The following is a 17,994-nucleotide window of genomic DNA, read 5'->3' on the forward strand; positions in this document are numbered from 1 at the left end:
GCTGGTCTCGTATGCACATAACTCGCCAGTGCTTATTTAAGCATGAAGAACAGACATTAGTCTCCCAGGAGTACGGTTGTCAATGTGGTGACTTATAAAGAGAAACCATTCAAGAGGGGCACCTGATGACAGTGATGGGCGTTTGGTCCAGGGAACTAGTTACCCTCCCTTTCCTTGGATCAAACTTTAGAGCATCTAGTTTCTCAGATGTTGTTTAAACCCAGTGATGCAGCAGTGGGAGAGGGGGACTTAAGCCTCCCTAGGTATGTTACCTGTAGGTTATCTACAAATATTTTTGATACTGATTTTCAATTATGGTTAATTTCACTTTTATACATGTATTGACCAGTGACCACGAAAACGTGATAGTTTAAGAAATTTCACATTTATACTGAAAACCATATTCCTTTGACTTTTCAGTAGCCTACGATTTTTAAGACCCCCTAGTTAAAAATTCTGTCTTAAACCTCCTTCCCCGAGATTGTAATCCTAAACGTCCCACTGCCATGATTTGTGAACTGTTATTACCACAAAACGGGATTCACCCGTTGCATTTTTCTCAAGGAAAATCAGTCCGTCAGAGACCATTCAATCCAAGAGTACCTTGCATTTATTTTCCTTTGCAACAGACGTTTGATATATCAGTTAACTGAGCAAACTAAAGTGCTATATGTACATTACTGTCAATTAAGTCAAGGAGAGAGAGAGAGAGAGAGAGAGAGAGAGAGAGAGAGAGAGAGAGAGAGAGAGAGAGAGAGAGAGAGAGAGAGAGAGAGAGAGAGAGAGAGAGAGAGAGAGAGAGAGAGAGAGAGAGAGAGAGAGAGAGAGAGAGAGAAAGGGGGAGAGCACGAAATGGGAGGGGAGGACTGGGGGTGGCCATTGTACCCACATATGCGGTGGGGTCTGGTCCAGGTGTGTGCGGGCAGCGCCTGGGAATCCCTGACAAGGGCCACCCCGACATACCACACTTTAAGTCGCCCATATAATTGTCATAGAAATCTCTACCAGCTCCAACACAGAAGCTTCCTTTGTTGACGTCATTTCCAAAATTTTCTGAGCTTACATAATTTTTTAATAGTTACTCGGGTTTAAAATCTTAACTACGAAATATAATGCAATGGCTTATTACTTTTACTCATTTATCTAACAGGTAACTTCCTTTGAATTACTTCGTAATGATTTTCTTCATATTTAACAGCTGTGTGTTAATTACCTGGAATTGTATCAATTAACAGGCTTGTCTACTGAGAAAGGTAGTGGGTTCCATGAGTATTGAGGAGTACAAGACAGACGAAGCCTTAGGTCGTGTGCTACATACCAGCCTTGTTTCCTGCAGATTTTTATTCATGTGTTACATAAATTTATTAACATAAAAATATGCAAGTAAATCAACGTTAAACAAGTTTCAAGTATACAATCAAAGTAGAATAAGGCCCGAGATGGAAACATATTTAAAGAAATGTCAATGAAACATACAGATGAATATGTACAGCTGCGGGGCCCAAGAGCTGTACCTAAATCACCAAAAACACAAATTAGTATACACACCAGTGAAGAGCCATACATTAAGGGTTTACTTGATAGATACACAAATGAGAATAGTTGTAAGTCAGAGTTGCCTATATTAACCATGAACCAATTGGCGTAGCGAAGACTAACGCAATAGAGCTACGTCACTAGAAGAGTAAAGAGTGATGTATGATCAACATACAAGATTCCAAGCAGCTTCGACACTGTAAAAAGACAGTATCTGACAGGACTGGAATCGTAACACGCGAACAAAGCTAAGAGGTGAACGCGCGGATGAAAACCAGTGTTAGTGAAAAAGCGAAACGAGTTGGATGAAGTTGTAGCGTAGGCAGGCTCCACAAAGACAGAATAAAATATTTCTTCAGAGTGACAAATCGCTGGATAGTATGTGCTACAGCCACTTGGAAACAGTAAATAATTACACATGACAAACTAAACATACCACGGACGGGACATCATGAATATACTTCTGTTTCTGTAGCAACACAGAGGTAATTACACACACACTAAAGAATATATATATATATATATATATATATTAGCAGCAACCATGAAAAACAGATGGCGTGCAAATGCAGCATCACTGGGATGCAATACAATAGGCACGTGCTGTAACTATATCACTGATATTAACGACAATTTTGTTTCTGAGATTAAAATTCCTGAAAATGAATGTTCACTCATGAACCCAGGCCCTGATGAATTGTTTGCAAGGCTTTTAAAGGAATGTAAAGAGGAACTTAGTAAACCTTTGGCTAATATTTTTCAACATATCACTACAAACTGGTATAGTGCCAGACATGTGGAAAATGGCTAACGTAATACCTATTTACAAGGAAGGTGACAGGTCCTTAGGTTTGAACTATAGACCAATAAGCCTTACCTCCATAGTGGGAAAATTTAAGAAATCAATAATTGCCGAGGCAATTCGTAGCCATCTTGAAAGACAAATTAATTAATGAATCGCAACACGGTTTTACAAAGGGGCGTTCCTGTCTTACGAATTTACTATTTTTTTTCACTAAGGTATTTGAGGAGGTAGATCATGGTAATGAATATGACATTATTTATATGAACTTCAGTAAGGCTTTCGATGGAGTTCCACATCAGAGGCTGTTGAGGAAACTTAAGGCACAAGGAATAGGAGAATTTTTTTCCTGAGTAGAGGCATGGTTGACAAATAGGCAACAGTGTGTTTACATAAATGGGGAGAAATCAGAATGGGAGCACGCCACAAGCGTCAGTGTTGGGACCCTTATTGTTCAAAATTTATATAAACGACATAGATGAGGGAATAAGTCGCGACATAGCAAATTTTCTGACGACACCAAAATAGGCCGTCCAATTCATTCTAATGAGGACATTACAGCACTCCAGGATGATTTGAATAGACTGATGCAGTGGTCGGAGAAGTGGCAGATGCAGTTTAATATAGACAAATGCAAAGTTCTAAATGTTGGACAGGAAAATAACCATGCCACATATAAACTAAATAATGTAGATCTTAATATTACTGATTGCGAAAAGGATTTAGGAGTTCTGGTTAGCAGTAATCTGAAACCAAGACAACAGTGCATAAGTGTTCGCAGTAAAGCTAACAGAATCCTTGGCTTCATATCAAGAAGTATAAATAATAGAAGTCCTCAGGTTGTTCTTCAACTCTATATATCTTAGGTTAGGCCTCATTTAGATTATGCTGCACGGTTTTTGTCACCGTATTACGGAATGGATATAAATGCACTGGAAAACGTACAAAGGAGGTTGACAAAGTTGACCCCATGTATCAGAAATCTTCCCTATGAGAACAGACTGAGGGCCCTGAATCTGCACTCTCGGGAAAGGCGTAGAATTAGGGTTGATATGATTGAGGTGTATAAATGGAAAACAGGAATAAATAAAGGGGATGACAACAGCGTGCTAAAAATATCTAGCCAAGACACGGACTCGCAGCAATGGTTTCAAGTTGGAAAAATTCAGATTCAGGAAGGATATAGGAAAGCACTGGTTTGGTAATAGAGTTGTGGATGAGTGGAACACACTCCCAAGTACCGTCATAGAAGCTAAAACGTTGTGTAATTTTAAAAATAGGTTAGATAAACTTATGCGTGGGTGTGGGTGGGTGTGAGCTGGACCTGATTAGCTTGTGCTACTAGGTCTGATGCCGTGCCCCTTCCTTAAGTGGTTGTGACCTGACTAGGTGGGTCATTGGTCTAAGCCGGGGGTGACATGGACCTGCCTCGCACGGGCCAGTAGGCCTGCTGCCGTGTTCGTTCTTTCTTATGTTATGTTCATAAAACTGCTCAGAAAATACACTGTGGGAATTCGTTCCTCCCACAACAAGCATCACCTAAATACGCTACTGATCACTAAACTACAACTGCATGAAGCAATGCAGATGTTAGAATGTGTTACACAGTGAATAAATATATGTACATAGCCTTGGTATTGTAAGGGTGACCCTATATGACTAGTATTGCATGGATAACAGTGTATGACTGGCACTGGATGGGTGGCCCATGCACGGTTTGTATTGTATTGGTGGCCATACATGACTGATTGTGTACGAGTGACAGTAGCTTCAAGTGTGATCACAAGCAGTGTTCATAATCTTCCTTAAAGTATGTGGGGTGAGTATATTGGGTAGCGGTACTCATCCTGTGAGTAAACAATGAACTACCTGGAGTCTACTTGGAGGGTGTTCCGGAGGTCAACGCCCCCGCGGCCCAGTCCTTGACCAGGCCTCCCGGTGGATCAGGGCCTGATCAACTAGGTTGTTACTGCTGGCCGCATCTAGTCCAACGTACGAACCACAACCCGGCTGATCATGTACTAACTTTAGGTATCTGTCCAGCTCCCTCTTGAAAGCACTCAAGGGTCTATCCGCAATTTCCCTCATGCCTAGTGAGAGGTTGCTGAATAGTCTTGGGCCCCAGACACTTATTGTTTTCTCTTAGTGTACTAATGGCACGCCTACACTTCATTGGGGATATACTGCACCATCTGCCCTACCTTTTGTTTTCGTAGAGAGTGATTTCTGTATGCAGATTTGGGACCAGTCCCTCTAGGATATTCCAGGTGTAGATTATGATGCCTCTCTCGCTCACCTGCGCTCCAGTGAGTAGAGGTCGAGTGATTCCAAGCGTTCACAGTAATTATGTTGTTTGACGGAACTTATATGTGCTGTAAAGGTACACTACATTCTCTACACCAGCGATTTCACTTACCTTGAATGGAGATGTTAGTGTACATCAGTAATCCAGCCTAGAGAGAACAAGTGATTTAAAAGGATCATAACTGGTTTGGCATCCCTTGTTTTGAAGTTTCTCATTATCCATCCTATCATTTTCCTAGCAGACGTGATTGTGACACTGTTGTGATCCTTGAAGGTAAGATCCTCTGACATTAACATTCCCAAATCATTCACACTTTTCCGCTCTACTGTGTGATTAGTTTGAGGTATACTCAGTTCCATCTATTATTTCCTCCAATTTTCCATAATGGAGTAGCTGAAATTTGTCCTCATTGAACATCAACATTACTGTTTTCCGTTACCCATTGAAAATCTTGGCTTATATCCGCTTGGAGATTTACAGTGCCCTCAATGGATGACAATCTCACGGAGATTCTAGTATCGTCTGTGAAGGATAACACGGTTTACATCTCTGTCTATCTATGATATGAGGATGAAGAACAAGTCATTTCTTCGGTAAAAATCTAAAAGTGTAAATATGTTAATGACTACTATCAACACTACATTTCAGCTTTAATGGTCGACCTTTTCTCGGATTAGTACGTAGAATTCTAACATACGTACACAGCAAAACACAAGATACTAGCTTTGCCATAAGACATAAGTAACATACGCACTAAAAACGTCATAATAAAACCGTTAGCTTTTTACAGAGCTTTTTCTTATGCTTTCTATATAATCCTTACTTTGATTAGGTTCTATTGGTTGGATTTTTTATAATTCATGATAGTATTCTGAAGATTAATAAGTATTGTCAATGGAAATGCAGACAGTATGTCAAAAATTGCACTTACGATGCTATAAGTACGGAAGGTACTTGTGTATATCTGAAGGGGGTTTCGGGTTCAACGCCCCCCGAGGCCCGGTCCGTGACCAGGCCTCGTGGTGGATCAGGGCCATATCAACCAGGCCGCTAGACCGACTTACGAGCCACAGCCCGGCTGGTCAGGTACTGACTTTAATTTGTAGATGAATGGTTCAGAGAACCGACATGTTGATAAATTAGACACATATACAACTCTTGGGAATCGTCATTGAGGAAACGTTTCGCCACACAGTGGCTTCATCAGTCCATACGAAGGAGAAACTTGAAGAACAGGAGGAGAATGAGGTAATCAGTCCCTCAACCTTGAGTCGATGTGTTCAGTCCATCAATCTTGAATAGAATACGGCATATCAGCGGAGAAGCAGCTTATAAACCGTATGGCAGGAGAGGTGCAGCAGTCAAAGGTCGTGACACATTTGTTCAATGTGGAAGTAGGTCGTGCAACTTCTTGGGATCTTAATACTTAGGAATTCTTCGCTTGCCTAAATCTTGGGCACGACCTACTTCCACATTGAACAAATGTGTCACGACCTTTGACTGCTGCACCTCTCCTGCCATACGGTTTATAAGCTGCTTCTCCGCTGATATGCCGTATTCTATTCAAGATTGATGGACTGAACACATCGACTCAAGGTTGAGGGACTGATTACCTCATTCTCCTCCTGTTCTTCAAGTTTCTCCTTCGTATGGACTGATGAAGCCACTGTGGAACGTTTCCTCAATGACGATTCCCAAGAGTTGTATATGTGTCTAATTTATCAACTGACTTTAATCTCCCCGTCCACTCTGAAAGTGTACTGGACTCTACCCTGGAGGACTTAACTATACAACTTAATGCTACAAGGAAACATAAAATACCAAGTTCATTGCTAGTCGTCCAGTGCCTGACTGGAGCTACTATACAATATCAGTAATGCCAACTATATCTATAACCCGCAAATTGAAAATATATACATGTGTTGCCCTTACAGCTGTAACATTACAGCAGTGCATAACATACATAATTATGAAGGTTATTTTCTAGTATGATTTATTAACAGAGACAAGTTAATTAGGTTTATTAAAAAATAAACCCAAGTGAACCTCCCACAAAAGTGTCCTAGACACTCCCCTAAAGTGCCTGTCCAGCGCCTTCTTGACACCCAGGGAGCCTATTGGTAATTCCCCGTTATGTATACTGTGTATAGATACAAGGCCCATAATACTGTGTTTTTTACTTTTAAACTCACGTATATATGCTGAAATTACTACTTATAATAAGTAAAATACTAAAACTCTAAACGGGTTGATAATGGTTAACGCGTCACCGACGATATCAACTTCGTTCTAGGCCTTTGCCACATTCAGTTATCATTACAAATTTTTATAAGCTGCTACGAAATTAGTTAAAACGTCTTCACAGTTCCTCTCTTGGAGATGCTACGCCAACATGCCACAAATCCTGGCCACCACTGTTTCTACTTTCTTTTATTTCCAACTTGGTTACAACACATATATTCCATCTAAGAGAAACATATTGTAATTCTGTACAGATTCACTGTAAAGAAGAAAACTGGAAATGTTATGACAAAGACGGATGCCGTATGTAGGCCACATTTCCCTTTAGATGTAATTATGAGAAACAGCTTTTAATGTTTGCCACCGGTGGCCCCATGTATAGGTGGGAGTGTCTGACACATTGTTCTCAGTAAGGACTTGCAGCAACACTTGGGGGAATAGTAGGAAAATGAATTTTAGTTGTCAAGAGAAATAAAGAAATTTCTCTTGAGCAGTTCTTAGTGACACGACGCTCACTGAAGCTTTTGGTCATTAGACCGAGGCTTGACACTGGCATGCCAGTCCACCCCGTTAAAATTGACGTTGAATATATTGAAAAATGTGTTTATATTTATCACAATCTATTTACGATTTATTGTTGAGAAACAAATGTTCGTATGGGTTGGTGATTTCATAATTATGAGTGGTACATAGTCACGAAAATAGTTGATCTTATATTTGTAAAAGTTAAAAATAATAATCCGCAATTAATAGTCCTACTATAGTAAAAACACAACGCCATATCACAAGGGGAAAATACACTCTTATTCTGGCCTAATATTGTTATATTAGCATGGAACACCTATGAGATGGAAAGTAATCACATTTCATTCAATAAATGGAAACGTAGTTCCAATTTTTTAAACCAAGAATCCTTCACCAGAATAACGCAATCCCTTCCCCTTCCTCCTTCCCTGAAGGTGCATTTGTCAAATAATTACGATACAGATACAACAGAATTATGAGGGTACACTACCACGGGTGCTAAATTAACAGGATTAGATTATTATTATTATAATCAAGGGGGAAGCGCTAAACCCGGAGGATTATACAGCGCCTGGGGGGGGGGATGTGGAAGGCATTCAGGCTTAATTCGGGGAACTGGAGCACAGATCCAATTCCCTAAATCAAGAGCCCCTCACCAACATCAAGGAACCTTCCTTGAGGGGAACAGGATTAGAAAGACTATAATAATATCTATTTCTACAAGTACATGTACAATACAAGGTATACAGGCCTATCTGACATCAATGACATACTATTATACAGAAAGCCGCTTGTTATGCAGAGCACTTCGGGCAAATTAGGTCAGTTTTGTCCCAGGATTCGATCTACATCAGTCGACTAACTCCCAGGTACTCATTTTACTGATGGGGAACATAGACCACCGGTGTAAAGAAACACGCCTAATGTTTGTACTCTCGCCGTGTGAAGCGAGAGCTTTAGCCACCAGGCCACGGGCCACCAAATACCGTGGTTGGAACAATTCCCAACCAAACCACAATTTGGTAAGAAAAAAAATAGACGTTTCGGTCCCTTCTGGATACTGATCAAGTCTCTCGAAACTTTGTAATGCCTCGGGATGAACCTAGATGTCTAAAATTTCCTCTCCGAACTGTGGGCTAGTTGTGAGTCAACATTAGAAACTGACAGTTTTATGCCCACACGTTTAAGGGGCACGTAAGTTCCACAGTCTTCTAATAACATGTTCCTTTTTTTTTTACTATAATCTACCTTGTCCATAATTATTATCGCATTTGCTTTGTGTGTTTCGTAAGGTGAACTTACCCTTAAGAGTAGAAGGAGGGGCGACAAGTTTTAACTAAAAGCTAGTTTCCTGTTAACAGGAACTCACGAATAAGCCGTGCAAGAGCTACTGTAGGTATGTTTATTGTTAATAAAGATACCCAGGTGTTGCACACGCGTCTCTCTCATCAATTTGTCGGTACTGTTTACCATTCATGTAAAGATAATTAACAAAAATTGCTGGAGATTTCCTGTTAAACAGGAGATGCAGATGTTTTGTAAACTAGGAGCTGTAGGTGTCTTCCTAATCAGTACGTGTATTCTCTTTTCTGGTTAGTATTAGAGATGGTGCCTCCTTACATATTATGAAATGTGTCAAGTATTTTGGCAGACATCATACGCACGGATTTGTTTATATAAACAAAGTCGTACACCAGGCCTAAGAATTGTTTGTAAATGTAGGATTCTCTTCAAGTTTCCCATACTAGGGAGATTCAGGTTATATCAACAACAAAAACTTAAATCTATTTATGCAGTAACTCTTATGGGAAAGCAGATTTTATCGTGGAGTCTGGCGAGTTTGGTCAGGTGAAGCACACACACGTCTTCAATATAAGCCTCAAAGTGGCATGTTTACACCAGCAAGGGAAGTAATGAGCCAGATCAAGGAAAAGTGTATTGGTGTGTGTACGTCAGCCACACCCATTATTATTATTATAACGAACGAAAGCTGCCTCCACACGACTACATTTACCTGACAAGCGAAAGATCTTCCGTATGACCACCGTTTTATCCACACGAGAGCCCATGACCTTTCAAGAAAGAAAAATCACCCCATACAAACACTAAACATACCACACGTACAACAACCTCCCCACACAAACACTAAGCATACTACACAAACAACAACCTCACCATACGAACACCAAGCATACCACACGAACAACAACCTCACCATACGTACACCAAGCATACCATGCGAGCAACAACCTCCCCACACTAACAAGCACACCACACCAACAAGAACCTCCCAACACAAACACTAATCATACCACAATATGAAGTCTCATGACCAATAATCACTTCAGACCCACCCGGCTCTCACACTCAACAGAGAAAGCAGGAGCTGGGGTGAAGTATTGAGTGTGCGCGTGTGAGTGTGCGCGTGTGTGTGGGGGGGGGGGCGAGACAGGTAGCAAAGGGTGGGTGTTCGGCCGGCCAAGTTGGCGTGTCTAACATGCTTGATGCTTCTTCATGCTCCCTCTCTCTCTCTCTCTCCCTATTTCTCTCTGCATTATACAAGCACCCTACCATAGTTGATATTAATGTTTCACCAGCCTATCATTAAAAAAATAAAAATATGGTGCAAGCTTTGGCAGTGAAAATGAAGGTGAGGTCCCACCGAGACTCGAACTCGGATTGTTGGATTCAGAGTCCAAAGTGCTAACCATTACACCATGGGACCAGTAACTACCCTTTGAATTTCAGTATTAATAAGTTTCTAAGAACCAAATTGTAATTTCCTTTGTTTAAGAATTTACTCTGGATTTAGGTGCTGTTAGCAGTTAAGACGCTGTATTCAGGTTAGAGTTACAAATGTTTTAAAACACTACTGATCTATATTTCTGCATGTTTTCACAATGCATATGAGTATTATAGGCATAAAAATGTGATAAATTATGAAAATTTAACATAAGTAAGTTTATTTAGGCACAGGTACACATAAGTACAATTATCATACCTGGAGTTTACCTGGAGAGAGTTCCGGGGGTCAACGCCCCCGCGGCCCGGTCTGTGACCAGGCCTCCTGGTGGATCAGAGCCTGATCAACCAGGCTGTTGCTGCTGGCTGCACGCAAACCAACGTACGAGCCACAGCCCGGCTGATCAGGAACTGACTTTAGGTGCTTGTCCAGTGCCAGCTTGAAGACTGCCAGGGGTCTGTTGGTAATCCCCCTTATGTGTGCTGGGAGGCAGTTGAACAGTCTCGGGCCCCTGACACTTATTGTATGGTCTCTTAACGTGCTAGTGACACCCCTGCTTTTCATTGGGGGGATGGTGCATCGTCTGCCAAGTCTTTTGCTTTCGTAGTGAGTGATTTTCGTGTGCAAGTTCGGTACTAGTCCCTCTAGGATTTTCCAGGTGTATATAATCATGTATCTCTCCCTCCTGCGTTCCAGGGAATACAGGTTTAGGAACCTCAAGCGCTCCCAATAATTGAGGTGTTTTATCTCCGTTATGCGCGCCGTGAAAGTTCTCTGTACATTCTCTAGGTCGGCAATTTCACCTGCCTTGAAAGGTGCCGTTAGTGCGAAGCAATACTCCAGCCTAGATAGAACAAGTGACCTGAAGAGTGTCATCATGGGCTTGGCCTCCCTAGTTTTGAAGGTTCTCATTAGTAACATATGTGTAAATTACCTAGGAAAACCCCAAAAATTCAGACAAAGTGATTTATTTCCATTAGGGACCTTGTAATATCAAGAAACAATGGGATCAATGGGGATCACTGTATATTCATTATAATCTATGAACATAAATCATGCTTTACACTTCAATTCAATTCAATTCAATTCAAGTTTATTCTCTATAATGGTTACAATGTTGGGTTTACAGGTTTTCGGTATTTTGTGGTTTACATGTTATAAAATACTAATTACAGAGGGGGCCACTAGGACACCTAGCATGGCTAGGCATTTCGAGCAGACTTAGATTAATTCTTAACATTAAATCCTTACAGATTATAGTATTAAGGCTAAGTGACTACATCATAATTTGTGAGTTTAGCAATGTGAATGCTTTTGTTTTGGCACAATACAAGGTGTCTATATTGGAGTATCATAGGCAAACTTATGACTAGTTAGGATTTATTATTTTAAGATTAAGATTAGTATTTCTGGGTTTATAGTCAGTGGGTGAGTGAGTGTAATTTTGAACCACCAGGTGGTTATCATGTAGTTAGTTGTCGGGGTGGATCAGGGAGATAAGATGTTTTCTAACTGTAGTTTTGAAAGTGATGAATGTGTCTGCAGTTCTAGAGTTTTCAGGTAGGGTGTTCCAGATTTTAGGTCCTTTGAAATACACTGAATTTTTGTAAAGGTTTAGTCGAACACGGGGAATGTCATAGAGATGTTTGTGTCTGGTGTTATGCCTGTGCATCCTGTCACAACTATCAAGAAAGCGTTTTAGGTCAAGGTTAATATTGGAATTTAAGGTCCTGTAGATATAGATTGCACAGTAGTAAGTGTGGATGTTCTGAACAGGGAGTAAGTTTAGTTCTATGAAGAGTGGGGGGGTGTGTTGCCAGGGATGGGATTTAGTGATTATTCTTACTGCGGCTTTTTGTTGGGTTATTATTGGCTTTAGGTGTGTTGCTGCAGTTGAACCCCAAACACAGATAGCATAGGTGAGGTATGGATATATAAGTGAATGGTATAGTGTGAGAAGGGCAGTTTGCGGTACGTAGTATCGTATCTTGGAGAGGATCCCCACTGTTTTGGATACTTTTTATGTTATGTGTTGGATATGGGTACTGAAATTTAGGTTGTTGTCGAGGTATAGGCCAAGGAATTTGCCCTCATTATGTCTGGCAATTAGAGTGTTGTCGATCTTAATGTTAAGTTGCGCAACACCTGCTCTGCTACCAAACATAATATAGTAGGTGATATTGGTGGCTTTGTTGCGCTATCGTAAATTCTTCATGATTTATCAATAATGTATGCCTATATCAACTATGGCAACGCTGTAGCTCTATGCCTATATCAACTATGGCCACGTTGTAGCTCAATAGCAGGGCAATCAGCAAGCAAAGGAGAGGAATTAAGCTCAAACCTGGGCATGGAGACACACTGCTCCCGCTCTCCTAGCAGTAAATAGATAACCAGGAATTAGTCAACTGATGTGGCTCGCATCCTAAAAAAGGTCATGAGCCACCCTGCATGAGTTTATTGGGTCATCCTCAGTTATTAACGCTCCGGAGTTAATAATCCCAGTAAAGTATTCTACTAACGCGGAATAAAGCTTATCTTATTTCACACGTATAAATTTTCAAACGCATGATAACGCAAATATAAAAAAAAAATTTAAGCCGCACTGCCTGGCCCGCGGACAACTTTCTCCCTGACGTGTGTCCTCTGCGGGACCCGGGGCAGGTTGTGTGTGTAGGTTTCTAGAGCAGCCCTACGCCAAGGGCAGTAACTTTTTTATTATTGTTGTGGCTACCCTGATCTATATGACAATTTGCAAGGTTAGAGCAAGGACTATGCCACCGTCTTGAGAGCCTAGACTGTCATTAGCTAGTGACTAATCGCCAACACAATGAGTAACAGTCTTGAAACTAGCCTCTGGGAACCGTGATTACAGGCTCCAGCGTACCCCTGGCATTAATTACCTTTAATTACCGCTACATCTCGTTATGATTAACAAAAAATTATCATATATTATTACAATGAGCGGTGCCTAATATTTTACAAGTTTTTCATTTGAAAAGATGATTTTTCTACATTCATAAATCATTTGGACAGAAATATGAGATGCAGATAAGAGAGATCTGTATATTTTAGCCTCAATCTGTGACCCTCTTCAGCAGTGTTGTTTTCTCACTTTGAATCGATCAGCGCTTTAACACTTAAATTCAAGCATATATAATTATTTTGAGCAAAGGCATAAATGCGCAAGATAATACTGGAAGTTTATACTGGAATTACGTTTCGGTCTGGGTTGAGCTTTATCAAATCAACTCTGAGCAAAACATCACCCCAATAAAAACCTGTTCACGCCTCTATACCCCTACCTGTCAACACTACGCCTCTACATCCAGTATATTGAGCATGCCTTTAACTTTACATCTTCTCACCCTTAACAGATATTAAAAATTCTTGTATGTGTTTGAAAAATTAAAAAAAAAAAATCGGCTACTTAATACAGCATAATGTGCTATAATCTCTATAGTTTGTTGGCATTAAAGATTGTCAGCATAGAAAATCACTCCTTGCTGTAACACCAAACCCAGCACTTGTAATCGAACTCTCAAAGCAGCAAAATCTGCAACAATACCACCATCATTAGTATCATCACCATCATTATCATCATCACTGCCACCCCCATCATTATTATCATCACCTTCATTATCTTCACCATCATCTGGATTTTTCCTGACGAATACAAGAACAAGAACAAAAAAACTAGAAGAGTAAGAACATCAACACCAACAACCCTCGAACCCCACATCGTGGAATCTGTATCCCAAGAGAAATGAGAGAGCAAGCGCGGGTGGAAGTGATGCATGAGTCCGGTGGGCGGTTGACATGAGTAATTAGCGGGGCGATGGAGCTATTAGCTACGTAACCTATAATTAAGATGCCTGTGATTACCCGACGCCCGGAGTTACCTTATAACTGCACGCTGGGAGAACCAAGGTTCCTTCCCGAGTGGTGGAAGGATGGGGGAAGGGTCAGATGAATAGCCCGAAGTGGAAAGCTGATGGTAGGGAGACGACAGAACGGTGGAAATGAAAGGATTTCAAGGTTTATGATGTTGAACACACACACAAAAGATGCAAAAGCGGAATGTACTGTGAAGGGAAAGAGCTAAAAAGAAAAAAAAGTGAAGTAGATAATAACTGGAAAGAGTGAAATGGAATGCTGATGGAAAATGGAGGAAAATAAAAAGTGAAAAGACGAGGAAAATGCACCTAAATGAAACAGAAAGAGACGAAAGATTACCTGAAGATGCGTGAAGAAAGAATATTGCTGTGTAGAGAGAAGAGAGAAAAGACACACTCAGAGCTCAGCTTGAAAGAAATAAGTAGCCGCTGCTGGAGGGATAACAAGGAACACTATGGACAGAGATTAACATATATTTTTAATGAGGTCTGCATGCAACAGTCGTTTAATGAGTCTGCTTGATTATGACCACCCAGTGAAGAATGGCGTAGGACTGAATTATGTAGAAACTAAAGAATCAAGACACAATGAGCTTCCCTTGAGACACTATGTTTAAATTCTCTCGACAATACTAAGGATTCATCTTAATTATTTAAAGAACTTAACGAACACTGCTGGATCTAATCATCGACTTGTAAAAAAAAAAAAAACCTAATCCCTCCTACACCCTGCAGATAATCAAGGAACAATGAAATACATCCGTCACTCCAGTAAGAGGATCAAAGGACACCAGAAAGATCCTCTCCGATAGCACCACTGAGCACCCTAAGAGTGCACTGAGATAGTGTGGGATCCCAGCAGCCACATCCCGGAGGCACGGAACTGCCCGAGGGTGAGAACGTCTTGGTGTGTCAGTCGTGTCCTCTGAAGGTGTACGACGACCTCGGACTACACTACACCACACCTCACCCCACTACTCTACAATACTCACGCCACACATCATCCTTCAAGTGGAATAATTTATGCTGATAAAGGGCTCTTAATCCAAGGAACTGAATACACCTTCCCCTTCATCGGATCAAACCTGACTGTCTCGTATTACCAAGGCAGGATTGGAAGGAGACTGTGAAGGAAGTTTTTAGATATAGGTAACTGAGTATCTAGAAGCCACATGTGTGCTAGATTACAATAAGTGGAAGCTTTTTTTTGCGATCTGACATATTGTTGGTCTGTGACCTTGATAATATATATGAACGGACTCAAAGTAACTAATTTTACCTTTACCAACAATTGTAACAACAGTTGCATTCAAAAATTCAAAATGACCTAAAAAAAAAAAAACTTAATGATTAGCAGTTTCGTAAAAAAGTATTCATGGTTCAGTGTTTGAGATTCCTTGTTCCAAATGTATGAAATTTTATGTAAGACTGGAGGCAGACATGATTTCACATTAAAAAAAAAAAAACACAAATACAACATTACATATGACCAGGATTTTAATACTTAAACATTAAGAAAACTGTCACATTCATAACAGTAAGAGAATAAAAATATAATAATCAAGTTGAGTAAAAACAAGTACTGATTGTAATTTGAACATAAATTCAGGACTCCATAACCTGCGTTCATTCTCAATTAATACATTATGTGAAAATTTTAGGCTATGTTGACAGACCAAGTCACTGTTCACCTGAAATAACTTTGTCCACTGCAGCACAGACTCTGTTGTGTTTTGCATAACCAAATAACACCCAAGTCGATGATTCTATCCACATAATTATGGATCCAGAAAACAATCGGACAGTGGCATGAGTCCAATACAACAGACAGTCGATTGGATGGAAGCTCTCTCTCTGACCACTGTTTAGTACTGCAAGCTGATTTAGTAGCAATTCAGCATGCCCAAACTAATCTTAATAATAGTATTGGCAACAAATTGTTTTTACATGGATTCAGTTACTGCTCCAATCACTTGGGCATTCTTAATCATAGGACACGAATACAAGTACAGGTTATAGCTTCTTCAAACAGAGTTGAGGAGGACTGGAACAGCCTACCCAAGAACATAGGATTCTACAAGCCGAAGTCCTTAACATGCACTGGCCACCAGGACCCTGGTATTTGCTCCGAAACTTAAATGTTAAATTAACCACCTCTATCTTTAGCAATTATTGGGTCTAGCTGTATGGAAAAGACTAACCACACCGAACTAAATTCCATGCCATGTTGGTATCCAAGAATATGGAGCTGCATATAAAGCTGTCAAATCAGTAACAAGAAATAAACATATAACCATCGTCATACCAATTAGATCTACAAAAAAAATTCTGCCCCCAAAATTTTTGCAAGAGAAATAAGACAATTGGAAGATCAAGAGCAGAAGCATGGTATAATACTGCTATACAGCACCAACCACTACCTACCAAGAGGGACCCCACCACACAATAGAACGCTATTCGTCAGCTGCACCTGGGCTACCCCAACAAAGCAGGATACTTGAGATTGCTGCAGAATAATGAAAGCACCGCTTTCACGCTGTTGTACAACCACTGATTTATTACCTGCCATACTACTAAGCGACACTGCCACTTAGAAATCGCCTTCTACTGTCACCACTACCAGACTCCCTCCTCTCTAAAATTTTTAATGGGCGAAGCACCTAGAAATGCTTAGCCAAACTCACGATGATCCTCAGTAATAGTGAAGAGTGATAAGTGTTCTACCACATGTAATAAATTTTTCTGTAGTGACTCACGAAATCGTAAAAACAGTATTGCAAACAAATCACGGAAAGGGTGGGGCTTGAACCCAAGGCAAGTGAGTCCTAAAACTCACAGGCCAGTCATGTAGTTAACACACTGGCCTATGAATTTTACGACTCACTTGCCATAAGTTCAAGCCCCATCCGTTCCCTGATTTGTCTGTAGAGATCTGGCTATATCAAGGCCACAATTACACATCAGGCGACTAATTCTCCTTGACAACAACAATAATTACCTTCTCACTCAGACCATTGAGTCCGACCAATAAGGTAATTGCCGCTCCAATATGGTCCATCATAGGGGTCAGTGACTGCCACATTTGCATGTGAATCAAGACACTAGCAGCTGCTTATACTGCGGCTCCCACCACAGAGCCAATAGCATCAATGAACAGGTAAATCATGTGACAAAGCCCAGTGGCAGTTCTCCTGACGAATGCATAGCAACAATTTCCTTCATTGTTTTTCTTGTTAATATGACTGACACAACCGGTTTATCTTTTCATTATGATCAAATTGCATATTGAGGTATTATATGTTTTTAGTGAACTCTGCATAAACAGAGAAGTAAGGTAACGTGCTACTGCTAGGCTACGAGTGTCAAAAGACTCCCAACCAGGAGCATTATTACTCACAGAATTTTTGAAGGCTCCAACTTTTTGTTAAAGTAAGACCCGACACCACACGGGATTCACGATAATGAAATCACATATCCATCACTCCTGTCCGTGATACGAGATTCCAGTATCATTAAACTGCGGGAATGGTATCCATGAGGTGGTAATGTGTTCTACAACTGCTGAAACATTAACACATACACACACACACACACACACACACACACACACACACACACACACACACACACACACACACACACACACACACACACACACACACACACACACACACACAGAGCTGGTACACAAAAACATTACAATAAAATTTAGAATGAATGAGTACAAGGTTTGTAGGTAGTAATAAGGGAAACAGGTAGGGGTGGGGAGACGTGGGTGGGGAGACGTGGGTGGGGTGGGAAGAGGCAGGTGAGCGTCAGCTCCGCTCCCGGCGGTGAACGTCTTGCTGCACTTGTCTTTGGGAGGAGGGAAGAAAATGCGGAGGAAAGGGGTGATAAAGGGAAAGATGACAGAAGGAAGAGGAAGCGAAGGAGAAGCAGAAGAATA

At 40.7% G+C, this 17,994-nt stretch overlaps 1 long non-coding RNA gene and 1 other non-coding gene across 2 annotated transcripts in view; both read right to left on the reverse strand.

The window, feature by feature from the left end:
* The window catches only part of LOC138853510 (uncharacterized), a 211,779-nt gene that overhangs the window by 102,465 nt on the left and 91,320 nt on the right, over positions 1–17,994 (reverse strand). The gene's annotated exons all lie outside the window — the stretch shown is intronic.
* On the reverse strand, positions 10,063–10,134 carry TRNAQ-CUG (transfer RNA glutamine (anticodon CUG)). The gene has a single exon. It is a non-coding gene; the product is annotated as a tRNA-Gln (tRNA).

The sequence above is a fragment of the Cherax quadricarinatus genome, chromosome 32 (genome assembly GCF_038502225.1).
Source record: "Cherax quadricarinatus isolate ZL_2023a chromosome 32, ASM3850222v1, whole genome shotgun sequence".
Taxonomy (NCBI): domain Eukaryota; kingdom Metazoa; phylum Arthropoda; class Malacostraca; order Decapoda; family Parastacidae; genus Cherax; species Cherax quadricarinatus.